General features: G+C 26.1%; 1 long non-coding RNA gene across 1 annotated transcript in view; it reads right to left on the reverse strand.

The window, feature by feature from the left end:
• LOC111625412 overlaps window positions 1-15,014 on the reverse strand; it is a 120,868-nt gene that overhangs the window by 80,202 nt on the left and 25,652 nt on the right. The gene's annotated exons all lie outside the window — the stretch shown is intronic.

Below are 15,014 nucleotides of genomic sequence, written 5' to 3' on the forward strand. Positions count from 1 at the left end.
TTATGTTTTTAGATTATCCAACGTAGACTTACATAATACTTAAGCTTTTATTATAATCATTACAATTGTTCATGTGATCAGAGAAGATTAATATACTTTTAATTATATATTTTATTCTTTTAAAGAATAGGATCTTGTAATAAAAGTTATATTTTAAGAATTTAGTTTTAGACAATACGTATGTCTAATTTTTTTTTTGTTTGTTAGTAAACGGGAAATAATTATTCAAAATTATGAAGTTTTTTAAAGGAACACTTAATCTCATCAAATTAAAATTCTGACGAATGCAAATGCATCTGGTATTTTTGATAAAGGAAAAGCAAGACTAAATTGATAAGCAATTATGTTAAAGTGTGTTATGTGAACGTGGAGTTTTATTGGAAATAAGATATATTTCAAAATTGTCATTTTTCAATCGAAGAAATTTTCTTCTATTTTATCTTATAACTTATAATTGCATTATATTTGTCAGAGAAATAGCGACAGAGAAATTTTATATGTAAACCTATTTTTATTTCCATTATAATCTAAAGCCATTTTATTGAATAATAATTAGCGTTGTATATAAATTATATTATTAACTTTATTATTGTTATTGAATTACTTAGGAAAACGCAAAAATATGAAATTTATTTTTCTTTTATATTACTAATCTTGATTTCATGTTTAAGTATTTACTTGCATTTCATTCAATTTATTTTTATTAAGTTTAAAGAAAGCAACATAACTTTAGTTGTGATCATTTTTGCCATAAAATAATTAAATTTCTTTTTATTTTAAAAGTCTTGATATATATATATTAATCATTATGAATATTACAATGAGAAATAATAGATCTAATTTTTGATATTTTAAACTTATTATGGTATCTAATTTTTTCAGTTATTAAAATTAGCCTATTTGTTTATTATTTCGAAGATATGACAATAATAATAATAATTTATACAAAGAGATCGGAAAGAGAGCGCCCTTTACTGTGTTAAAAAAAAAATCAAATAAATAAAAATGGCGAATATAGTTAAGTCATTGAACTTTAAATAAGAACTGGACGTTGATACAAAACATTCTTAGAACCAAATCTAACAAACATCTTATTAAAATCCTATATGATAGTTATGACAGAGCATGCAATTTTGGCTGGAAGTGAGGAAATTGCGATAGCGAATAGAGGGATCTCTTGGACATGTTTGTTGACACCCAATAATTTTTCATCCTTAAATGCTTAAGGGTTTAAATTATGAACATAAAAAAAAAGCCTTTTTTAATTGATAAGGCTAAAAGTGATACATAATTAGATCCTAATTGCATTTTCTCTTTGGACAAATCTTGAATAAAAATATTAATGGCATATATAATTTAGATATACGATATTGGTTTTTTTTTAATATATATATGAAAGGTAGAACGAATTTTAATTTACCTTGTAATAATTTTTGCCTAATTTTTTAATATATATTTTTTAAATAAGCATTTTGCTGTTATTCCATCTAAATAGCATTTTTTATAATTATTCTTCATGTTTTAATCATGAATCGGAACCTTAATTGCTTGTTAGCTTAAATTACTTATAAAATCAAATTATCATCAAATAAAAATATTTCCTTAATTATTATTAGTTTTTTTTTATAAGCTGTAAAGTTATAGGTGATGCCCACACTTCAAATTTATTAAGTCTTAACAAAATATTTATATTGAAATTCTTTTTAAAAAATTCTTTCTTGTTAAGTAGGAAGGAATTTTAAAATAAGAATTTGCTTCTAACAGTTAATCACTTTAGAAGAGAAGAATCGCAAACGTCTGTAGTGTTATACAGTGCAAGCTGGCCACTCACTCTCCACCCCGTGTCATGACGTGACGTTTCATGCTGAGCTTGTTCTTGTCTCCAGTCGCTTATCACGGTCAATTATAAAAAATGATCTTAGCAGTTTGTTTACGGAACTTTTTAAAGTAGAAATCTATTCACGTTTTCTCTCATTTGTTCTCTCTGTCAGATTGGTTAAACGGTACGCAGTAAACAAGCGATTTTAATTAGAATTTGGAAGTTTGCCCGACCTCATTGTCTTCTAACTGTTTAACTTATCTATCGAATATAAATAAAAAAATGATTGAATTAAGGCAAAGAAAAGATAATAAGCATTACACTCAAAGTTACGCTATTTAAAAGCTTTTATCATAATTTTAAATTAATACAGAATATATTTATTATAAACTATAGACCTGTAACGTATGTTCGAGATTTAAAAAAGTGCATTTTATGCAAAAAATAGCTTTAAAAATATTAATTTTAATGAGTTTGTTCAGTGTACAGAATGATGTTAAACGGTCACGTATGATGAAAGTAATGCAAGAAAAGAAAGATGAGAGGTGTTTAGCCTCTATTCTCAACCATGTGGTGGGTAAAGGTATACACGAAAAATGTATGCGGTAGGTCTGTTGTCGAACAGAACTTATAAACTGTGCTTCTATGAGCAACAGACATGTTATATTTATGTCTTCAGGCATGAAATCTTATAATATTTATTATTCGAGATAGAATCGGGGAAATTCTGATAAATATCGTAAGTCTTTTCTGGCATTATTTTCTTTGAAGATTAATTTCGTATTTGCAAACCGGAAGAATTTTAAATCCACATCGTGGCCGACCGATAACGTTAAACAATATGATTGAGATGATATCATCCTTTATAAATGATCAAGGAAGTCGTTTAGATGCCTTTTAAAATATCTTAGATAACCTTTGTATATATTAAAAAATAAAAATATGAAACTTTTATTATTAATATAACATAGACCTAAATCAAAATAATTAGAAGAAAATTATAAATTTATGTCATAAACTCATTTTTTATTAGCACTCAAAGCTAGATCCTACTTTATTATTACGTCCTTCTAATCTTTGTAAAAAATTAACAAAATCTTAAATAATTTTCTCATAATAGAAACTGAAATATTTTAAAAAAGCGTATTATACTCTAATTTAAATTGAAACAATTAATTAAACAAGAGCCAGAACTTTCATTTTAATGAAGGACATTTAAATAATATAGCGTATTCATTGTGTTAAAAACTTAACAGAACATATATTTTAATTGCGTTTTCTATCCATACAAAAGAAAATATAATGATTTAATTCAAAAACTAAAAATTAGGGTATTTTATTGCCAGAGATGTAGAAGTACAGTACGTTAAATACAGAAGTTAGGCATAGACAACAGGACAAACCCTAAGGCAAATTGCAGGATTATAGGTAATTATTGCTCTATTTAAGCCTAGTCTCATCTTTTATTTCGTGCTCTTTTATGTTAATGAAGAAGATTAGATAATAAATACTTTAATCCAGGTTTACTACATGACACACAGGCCTACAGCCTGTTTGAAAATTTTTTATGTTAAAATTCTTGAAATGTTAAAGTATTTAATTAAATAAATACTTTGATAGAGGGAAAGCAGTTATATTTTGAAAAAGGTAATTTAAATCTTATAATTTTAAAATAAACTTCTAAAACATGGTATTCTTTAGCTAAGATATAAGCTAATTAATCAAATTATTTTCTTTAAGGCATGAATTAGCATTTTTGTAACCTTAATTACGTTCTTAATTGTAGCCAAGAGTTTTAATTTTAACTTAATTTTGTTCTTGATTAAAACGACTAACGAATTAAGATGCGTGTGAAACAGTAATAAATGAGCTCGGACTTCAATCAATAATCTAATTAATAGACTTGATCATTCGGATAGGCTTATGAAGATTTATTTACATCTAGTTTGCAGCTTATACAAAGGTCGGATTTCCTGATCGGGTTCTGCGATAAGATGGATTTATTATTATCTTCAGATAAGTTTTTTTTTTTGTTTACATTCAATAAAAAAAATTAAATAAGTAATCTGCAAGTCAATTTAAATACACGCACATTTAAAATATTTAAATAATGAAATGATAAAGGAATGAAAAAAATTTATATTTTTAATATTGTTAAGGTATCAAATCAATATTTTTTATCTTTAAAATACGACAGATGTATGATTTAACGTGATAAAATAATTTTAAATCGATCGTGGCTTAAGAGAATTTAAAAGAAAACAAACCTGAAGAATAAATAATCGATAGTTGACAGTTAGATACATTTAACAATGAGTTGATGCACACAGATATTGATGTGACAATTTGTGGTTTTCTCGTTAAGTATAGGTTAAGCCAATCAAAGTCTGTATAAACCTATTCGTCAAATATAGCATTTCGTTAATACTTATTCTACGTGCTGTTGTTTATATAACGAAAAGATAGACATCTCTAAATCACTAGTTAGGTACTATCATTGATGTTTCTAAATCACTTTTATCTAAAATCTATACGACTATCGAATTGAAAGGATCTCACCTATTGTTAAAGTTGTAACTCTTCATAAAAAATATAAAAAAATAAATGTAACCTGAATATATATTAGGTATTAGAAATAACAACATTGTTCAATCCATCAAATCACAATTATGTTTATTATTTTTACGTGATAAATAAAATTTTCGCTCTATTAATGTCTGTTTGTCCTAATATTCTATCTATATAGGCCTACGTGGACGTATCAATTTCGTAGAAAAAATAATGTAAACAAATATGAATTTACATACGTAATACGAATTTACGTAACTAGAATACAAATGTTCCTATTTTTACCTTATTTTATTACATGGTATTTATAACAATGATAAAACATCCGTTTTCTGTTTTCCTACAGATACATTTATCTATTGTTGGTCACAAATAGGTCTATATTGTTGGATCGTATACTCTGTTAAAACTAGAATAAATTATTCAGTTTAATATTTAAAATATTTCCTATTTACAGAATATTATGATTATTATTTAAAATGAGTCTTTTAGGCGGAACTCTTACACATCCGACCTTTTATTGTCCACCTATTCAAACTAGATCTACCAGTTTTATTCTTCCTTGCTTCTATTCATCCTTAAAATAGCGGTAAGCCTTTTCTCTATATTCCTAGCAACAGGCTTTGATATGATATAGGATATAATTGTTCCTTATCAGATATTAACGTGAAGTAAATTTTAATTCAATAGATTATTAGACTTGCCTTCTAAAGATTTTTGTATATAAATACAAAAGTCATTATGATTTGTTTTGATCTTTAAATAAATTATTAAAAACGATTACTTTTTATTTAATTTTTTTTTAAAATATAGTTCCGGAAATGGAAATTTAAATTTTCAAATATTTATTAATTAATCAAACTATAATCTAGATGCCATTATAAAATGTTTACGTAATTTGTGTTAATTTAATTTAAATAAGATATTATTTAATTATAAAGATAATTTAAAAATTTTTTAGTTATATAACAAGTTTCCCCGTGACTTAGAAAAAGAAAGGAATAATTTGTATCGTCGAACAATAGCTTTTTTTTTTTTTTTACTTTTGTAGTTTGGTATGTGGATAAGACCTACAATTTGCAAACATTATTCTTTCTTCAAATAGGTCTTAGCTTTATCTTTCAAGTGCTTAACTCTTTATCATTTACACATTTTAGTCCTTAAAAAAAAAAAACAGAGAGAGAACTGGTTGAAAACTAATATATTAAATCATTTTCATGTAAAAATAATTATCTACATATATTTTTTGAAAAATCTAAAATAAAATTCTTTGTTGAAAATGTATTATCCTTTTGTGATTGAGTGATTTAATGTTGACAGTGAACAAAACTGAGATCGTAAATGTCGATTAACATTACAGCGTATCATTGTAATAAATCATGGTTGCGGGTGTGGGGCACACAACCAACCTCCTATACACGTATTAGTCTTTGGCGAAAGATTTATAAAAATAAAATGCCGCCCAACTACCCAAGAAACGATAGAAGGTATGATAAGCTTCGATGTATGAGAATTTTCAATGTCTGACTTGAAACATTTCTGAAATCAATTTTCGTAAGCCACAGGCCTATCCTTTGTCCATCGTAATTTGTAACACGAGGAAAACATTTTAGACTGATGCCTTCGAGTCTTTATGATATTAGGTTACATCGTTCTATCCGAAGGTGATGTGAAGGCAGAATTTACAATAGGTCTTATGGGTATGTACACACTTTCATTGAGACATTCGCTTTTCGTAAAAAGGTTTTTAAAATAGTTTACAGTTCGAAATTTGCGATCAGTTACGCTGCAATAATTTTACTTTATAAGTTAAATTAACGAATAGCATGACATTTTTATTTTTTACAAGTAGTACACTACAGTACATTATATGAGCTTATTAATAGAAATTTCCATAGTCTATTTGGATTTATAGAGAAAATAATAGATTTTATAATTTTATTATTTATGGATTAATTTTTTAATATTCTTTGTTATAATTAAGAATAAAAAATTTTTATAATGATTATTAGAATAATGTTTACAAATCATAAACAAGTAAAACATTAATTGAAATTAAATAAAATCATTTTTATAGGAAGCATTTGGTAAGTTTTGATTTCAATACTAACAGAAAAAAATTAATTAAAAAATTATGAAAGGTTCAAATGTATTTTTATAAGCACGCGATTTAATTGATCAGTTTTTCCAGTATTAATTTTAATATTTAATGATGAGATCAATGACCGGACAGATGAAGTTTAGATATTTATAAAGTTTAAATTAGCCTATCAATATAATTAATCGCTCCATGACTAGACTGTTCTGCGGAATGGTTACCAATTAAATAAATTATTGTTTATAAAAACTTAAGTTTTACAATTCGCATTAAATATTCAATTTAGTAAACTCACGAATTTAGATAGTAAGTTAGATGATTAATAGCTTACAGACAATGCTCAAATGCTGAAAATGCTCAAATAATCCATATGGTAAGTCTTCGATCTTCATATTTTTCTCTAGATTTTAATTTCGAATTTAAGTACAAAATACAATCGCTGTTGAAATATTATAGAAAATTTATATTTACTAATACTATATTCAAATTAGATCTCTACTCTCGTTAATAAAAGTACAACTTATATATTAATAAAAATACATTAAAAGAATTAAATGATATAAATTTGCGCTGACTTCGCAAAAAATTGATTAAAATTTATTTTAAAGGTCAAAGTGACTAATAAAAACAAGATTAACGACTGCAGTTTAAGCATTTTATTATGGAAAGAAATAATTTTCATATTTCTCTCTAAAAATAATCTATTCAAATTTAAACTTTCAGAATTATTATTTTTCAGTAAAGATATATTTTAAACTTCATTTGATATTTTCTTAATACAAAAATAACTTTATATCAGTTTTATATGGTTTACCAAGTCTTCTTTTCTGACCGCTTGTTATCGAATGCAGATTCGAAAAAAGAAGAAATGGAATGGGAGTTTTAATGCCGTCTGAAGATTAACAATAGAAAAGATTATATCGTATTTTGATCATCATTAGTTTTACCATAGAGTTATCATTTAGTTCATCAAAATTATCACTTCATTCAACGAAAAAATATGTCTTTTTGTATAGCCTTTGTTTCAACAAGAGATTAAAACAAATATTTTAATGAATTTCTTTGATATGTTAGAAAATAAAATTGCATGAAAATGCTGTTTATTTTAGAAATATATCATAATTTTTATTATAATCAACAACCTAACTTTTCAAATTCTAACAAAGATTTTTTTAAATTACATTATTTAATGCAATCGATCAGTCATTTTTTTAAAATCGATTTCAATGACAGAAGAATTTCAGTTGCATTTCAATGTAGCTACATCTTTTTCACTTCTACAGATATTTAGAAAAGATAAATAGCGAATTTGGCATTCATGTCTGACTGTGAGCCAGTTGCATGGTTTCTTGTAGAACTTTTTACGATCATCGCCTATTGGACAGGTGAAGGTCGTGTTAAAAATACCGGTCAGGGTCGAAAGTTTTATATCTGGTCCAGGTCTGACCTATTTCCAAGCACGAACCGAGATTTTTATAAAGATGGTGGTACATCAAGTGATGAGCTCGTGACAAGTGTATGAATTTGAATCATTTCCTGATTTCAGATACTATGTTAAAAGGTTCGTATCATAATGTTATGCATATAATAAGGCAAATTTTGTTTATGGCTCATTGCTTTAGAATAATATAAGAAAGATGGAATGTTTTGTTAATAAAGATCTTGATCAGAATGATAGATTTGGTTTATAGTTTTCGTTCTGGCTACAAACTAGTATTCTGTACGGGAGTACAAGTCAAATGTACACTGATATGAAAATCTTCCGAGATAATCGACTTAGCATTATAAGACACTATAAATCAATCTGATAAGTACACGGATATGAAATGTTAATTTAAATAAATTTATTGTTTGCGTAGTAAAAACTTACAGCACTGATTACGACGTATTGTTTAACATATAAAATTCATCCCCGCCATTTCATTTATAAAAAGAAATCAAAAGAACTGTTAAAAATTAAAAAATCATGCATTAAATATCGAACCAAAATGTTTATTTATATAATGGGAGTTTATTTCAGTTGTATTTAAATAAAAAATCGTAATTTAAGTATACAAGAAGATTTAGAAATTCTGTACGAGTAGAATCAAAACTATAAAGAATTTCATATCAATTTTAAAATAAATAATAGAAAAATAGAAAAAGAAAATATAATGTAGCCTGTATTTGTAGTACGTAAATATAATAGCTTTGATAAAGATAGAAATAAAGAAAATTTTTAACTTCTTTGCAAAATAGTCTTTGAAATCTAAGTTGATTTTTTTAAAATTGTAAAACATGTTTATATAATTAATGAACTGTGAAGCTATGTTATTTTTGTCCATTATTTCGATTAGAAAAATAATAATATTTTCAGCATTTTTATTCACTATTTAGTATCAACCGCATCATATTTTATGTGAAAAGAAAACTAAAATGTAGGCCTATAGATTTGAAATCTACAATGAAATTACCATCATAAAAATATAAATAGAATGTAGTATTCAAATATTTTATTTCAATTTTGTTATTTTATGAATATTTCATGCATCTATTCTACATGATAATGCATTCTTTTTAATGTAAAATCATTTCCTTCATAGTTTACATGTATAGCAGCTTTATTTTTAAATTCATTCGGAGATATCAATTTCACACCGACAAGTTTATCCCGAACATCTTTAAGAATTTATACAAAAGATATAAATGTGAACTTTATTTTTAATAAATTAATATTATTTATATTTTATAAAATAAATTATATATAAATTATTAGTGANAGCGCCTTCTCTTATAATTATTATTATGAAATTAACTTAGACCTTTTAACTTTATAATGTAACTTTATAAAGAATGGATAAACTTATGACTAAATGTTTTTAATATAGATGATTAAGCAAATATTCTTAGAAAAGAGCACCGAGATGACTGTATTAAATGAAAATAATAGGTTTGATTTAAATAGAAACTATTAGAGGTCATTTGGCCAAAATTCTTTGGATTATAGGAAAATTGATGTTTGTGACTTAATAGATCATCTATCAGTATCGTAATCTTCACATCTTCAACTTACGTCATTAATTTTCTCTCTGATCTATCTTCAAGATGCGATTAAATGCATTTCAATCCTAATATCCACGGCATACAAATGTTTAAAGCTGTGAAATCTCTGGCAGTTTAGCCACCCACACCCAATGACTGAAAGGGGCAAATAACTCTGCCATGTCTATCTTACTAATTACATCACGTTCCGTCTGCCGTACCCCGGCGAAGAGATTACTTATCCATCCTGTGGCTCCCTCTGTCTATTCGACTAGTTTACTGCTATTATCCCTGTTCTGGAATTGTGGGAAGCAACAAGTTGTCTGGAAGGTGTGGCTGTCACTTGCTTATAAAATACACTAGCAAATGCTGCCACCTGTAGGCGACTTGTAACATGATTAATTCTGACAAAAACCTTCCTCTTTATTGCTTACAACTCTATAAATTGTAACTTTTATTCACAAGAATTATAATTGGATTTGCTATGAGAAAAGTGAGCAAGAATATTTATTTTTTTTTTTTTAGAACATTATAAATAAATTCTGTAATACTTCTTTTTATATTGAGGAAAAATAAATTTTCTTTAAGAAACTGGTAGTTTCTATCTTGAGATTGNTTTTTTTTTAGAACATTATAAATAAATTCTGTAATACTTCTTTTTATATTGAGGAAAAATAAATTTTCTTTAAGAAACTGGTAGTTTCTATCTTGAGATTGTAAAGGGTTTAATCGAATCCCGATCTTGTGAGAAATACGCTAGTGCCACGTAGAAGATAAGCAGTAAAGAATGAATTACAAATGAGGAATTTAGGTAATTGAGTAGAATTAGCAGAATACAATGGGCAGGAGAGATAATAAGATGATGAGATTAAAATGCAATCAACGATGCCTTCGGGAAACGATATCTTGACTAAAATACTCGTTACGGTCAAGAAGAAAAATCGTGATTGATGGCATCATCAGAAGAAATATGTTCATGAAATAAAATTATATTTAGGAAAATTCATTTAGCTTTCCATTAACACTTATACGTGAAATTCATCAAGTATTTTACATATTAATCGTCAGTGCTTTCCTTACTCATAAATGTATAAAATCGAATTACTTTGTATTTTAAAATTCAGAAAGCAAAATTATCATTTAATACTTATTCACGAGTTAGATGAATTTGAATTTTAAATCGAATAGTTTAATATGGCTTACGAATGCTAATAATAGTTACTCTCGAACAGTTTTTCACTCGATAGACGACAAAACAAAGACAAAAACCGCAAAGAATTTGTTTTCCGCATTCTTTTCTATGTAAATGACCTTAGTGACAGGTCTGATTGGTACCTGTTTGATATTTATTACGTGCACAATCTTGGATTACTGAATTCTCAAATAATTATGTTCACTTCTTGACTTAAATTAATCCTCTCAAATTCGACATAAATTCCCTATGATTCTTTTTATTTAAACCATAATTTATGTTGCTATATATTTTCTGTCTATATAATCTGTAGTCTTCTTTTTAGACGGTGGAATGAGGATTACTGACTCTACACGAACGTTTATAACTGAAAAAAAAAGTTATAAAATTTACTACTGGATGGTTGCTAGAGAAAACAGAATTATTGAAATTTAATACTAGAAAATTTTTCTTCAAACTATTTTCTAAAATATTAAAACTTATTCAATCATGTAGACGCAATTATCAGATTAGATCCACGTCTCAAAGGTGGTCAAACAGCGAAGCTGACATCGAGGTGTAGCAGTGACAATCTATTATCTATACAAACAAGAATATTCTTGTCAATCAAACCTTCTATTTATTTCTTCGGTGAAAAGAAAAGAAAAACAGACCTTATCTTCGCATCCTCAACAGCAGGAGATATAACCCGAGGGGAAGCCCCGTCTAGTTTTGTCAACGCTTCTTTACGTTAAGCCAAAATGACAAGGAATGAGGCCACACACATACAAAAACACACATTCATACACTTTTATAAAGTAGACACCTTAATTTATCACTCATTTAACTTTTTATTGACAGGGCTTTAATATTTATAAAGCGCCTTCTCTTATAATTATTATTATGAAATTAACTTAGTTTATATAAAATATCATTATAATAAGTAAATGCATTGATTATTTGACGCGAATCTTCTAATTAACATTAAAATGAAATTTACAGATCAAGGCTTGTAAATGGTATTAAGAAATAAAATAATAATTAATTTTTTATAGAAATTTTAATGCAGTAATTATTTAGAAAATATAGAATCTTGTAGAATGTTTCGCCACTATTCAAGACCGCATTATTTATTTAGAAAGTGATAACATTGAAACTTTCTGTATTCAGCCTAAACAACCTTCGACGAAAAAAGAAAAGTACCCATTCACCGCTTTATAATTATCTTTCTTACAACATCAAGACACTTGTGAAATAATAAAGTAGATCGATATCTGCAATATCTTTTGAAAGCGTAAGAACTGAAAACTAAAATTCTCAGATCATATAATTAAAAGTATAAAAAGATTTCTAATTTCGTAAATATATGTCATATTCTTTTATCTATCTTTTCTGAACGTGTTTCCTTTTGTTTTTTGTGGTTAAAGATATTTATTAAAGTAATATGCCCTACTAAATCACATGTAAAATCATTTGAAAATTAACTAGAACCATACTTTTGAATGTAGGCCTAGGTCAGATTTAATTTATTATAATTATTAAAACTTTTGATGATAATCTGGTTTGTATAAATAATACAAGTTGTTAGACCTTAATACTTTATCATTAGATTCTAAATGTCTAAATATAAAATGTTTCTACATAATTTTTAATTTGAAAACATTTTAATATACTAAAAACATAATTCGTAATGTAAAATAATACATTAATGATTTAAAAATTGAGATAATAAAATTCTTAATAACGTCAATTAAAGCTTAATTTAGACTAAAGAAATCATCACACGTTTCTTTCTATTGTTATCAGTGATATATTATATAGATATTTATTATTTCTCATTACTATCAATGCTTATCTCTTAGAATAAATATGCTTATATAAAAAAGAAATGTCAACTGTTCTATTTTAGCTATAACAATTAATCTTTTAGCCGTATTTGACAATCAAGATATGAAAAGAACCTTTAATGCGCAGGACATCCTGTCATTTTAATTCCGTATTATTTCGATACTAATAATAGCTTCGGGCTAATAAGAAAGAAAGTGGCAGCTTTCTCACTGTTCTATCGGTGACAAGATCTATTTAGCACTTGATAGATACCTACCAGGTCAACGATATAAGAATAAAGGAAAGGGTTTTCATCTACGGCAGAAAAACAGACAACAAAAGAGGATTCAATTCACTCTCTCCGTTTCGTTTGACTAAGTGACAAGGCATCACTAATTCCACACTATCCAATACATCATTAATTGCTTCCAATTGTAAATTATTTGTTAAGCCTTCGTTTCTTTTTTTTTATTTTATTTTTTTATAGATACGATGTGGGTTTTATATATTCTAATGTTATTACTTTAATCTTGAAACAGTCGCATCAGTAGGTCTTTTTGAAATGAGCAGAAAAAAACTTAATCCTGTTATTTCAAGCGTTAGTTCCAGATGATAAATAATTTAATTGCGTTTTAATTATAGAGTCCCAAATTTAGAATTCTACATAAAATTTAGATTAAAATCATATCTATATTTTGATATCTGCAAAATCAGCTCAGCACGAGATGGCATGAAAATCACGTCTAAATTGATCAACAGCCCATATAGTATAAGTGATCCTTAACCCAATAAGATATAACTTTTTAAATGAATATAATATTAATTAGTAGACCAGTATTTCCTAAGCTATAGGCTATTGCTTATCTATCTAATCCACTAAACTGTACAGCTAAAACATATTAATATTTTTAACATTATAATAAAACAATGAAATATAGCCTAATATGCATATAGTATTATAACTTTTTGGCGTAACTTTTAATACAGTAACGGTAATAAAATACTGTATATAACTTGTACGTTTTCTTAACTTTTCATTAAAATATTTATTATTAAAATCTTCATTATAACTACGTATATTATTTATAGATTAATCAAAAATTTTTGATTTAAATATAATAAAAAATGGATTCTTAAACATTCAAGGTATATAATGTTTCAACAATTTTGCGCTTTCGAATAAAACATATGCTTAGAAATTTGAACATCATCTACTATACATGCATCTATCACGTTCTATTGCGTGCCGTATTTGAAATCACTTAATTTCAGTTCAAATTTCATTGAGCATAAGTTTATTATAAGAATAGTAAACATATGAATTAAAAAATTTTAATATAAAAGTAAGTTGAAAAAATAAATATTCACAGTTTAATTTTATATTCTGAAAACTGCTATTAAGATGTATAAATATATGTCCTGAATATTGTAGTCGATGCTTTTGATTAGAGACGTGATATTTTGAAAATATTTTAATAATTGATGTACTGTACATAAGTTATAAATTCTACCTCGAAGGCAATACCATTGATGTCATTGTCTATTGTGGAAAAGTGGATAGAAGTTCTTGACTCATCACGCTCTACTAATTCTTTGATAAACTATTTCACATGCAAAACTAACAGATTATTATTTGTAAAAGTAATTAAAAACTATATAGGCCTATCTTTCTTTTCCTGTAATTTATAAATATTTATCATTTTGTACAATCAAGGTTTTTCCCAGGCAATAAAAGAACAGTTTACATAAATAAAACAATTTTTTTTTAATTTATGGATGTAATTATATTATATAAAACAATAGATTCATTAAAGAATATAAAAATTAATGATTCAGAAATTTATTTATTACCGACGAGGAATCCAAATTTATGTTCTAGTAACTTAGACCGATTTCAGACAACTTCGTTTAGGTTTATATTATTTCTCATGGCCTAGATTTATTATTCTTTTGAAAGTGGTATACTTTACTTCATGATATAAGGATATAATTTAAAAAAATCAAATAAAATTAAAAATATTTTTAGTTAAAATTTAGTAGCATAAGTTGATTAAGATGTGCGTATAGCATAGTCTAAGCGCATAATAAAACTTACAGATTACGTTAATATTTTATAAAAACAGTAAATGAATCACGAAATGTCCAAATTATATTAAATATTAGGAATTTATTACCATACGAAGTGCAAAACTTATGAAATTACTATGGATTTTACTAGCATAGATAAATCAAAATGATATAACAGAAGACATTTAATTTTTAAACACAACTGAATACAGCACGCAATTACTGATTATAGGGATTCTAAGAATTAATTTTGAGTACAATTTAAAACATAATTATTTTTATAAATTTAAAAAACACATTTGAGAAACGCCAACTATCAGCGGATATTAATTAAGCGCGAACCTAATCGTATGATAACAAGATTTATTTAAGTTAAAAGGCAATTAAGTCGTATAAAACTGTTAACCTTTATAAAAAATTTTGTCAAAATTAGAACAATTTTT

Source organism: Centruroides sculpturatus, unplaced genomic scaffold (genome assembly GCF_000671375.1).
Source record: "Centruroides sculpturatus isolate CEXI.00-Female unplaced genomic scaffold, Cexi_2.0 scaffold420, whole genome shotgun sequence".
NCBI classification, from domain to species: Eukaryota; Metazoa; Arthropoda; class Arachnida; order Scorpiones; family Buthidae; genus Centruroides; species Centruroides sculpturatus.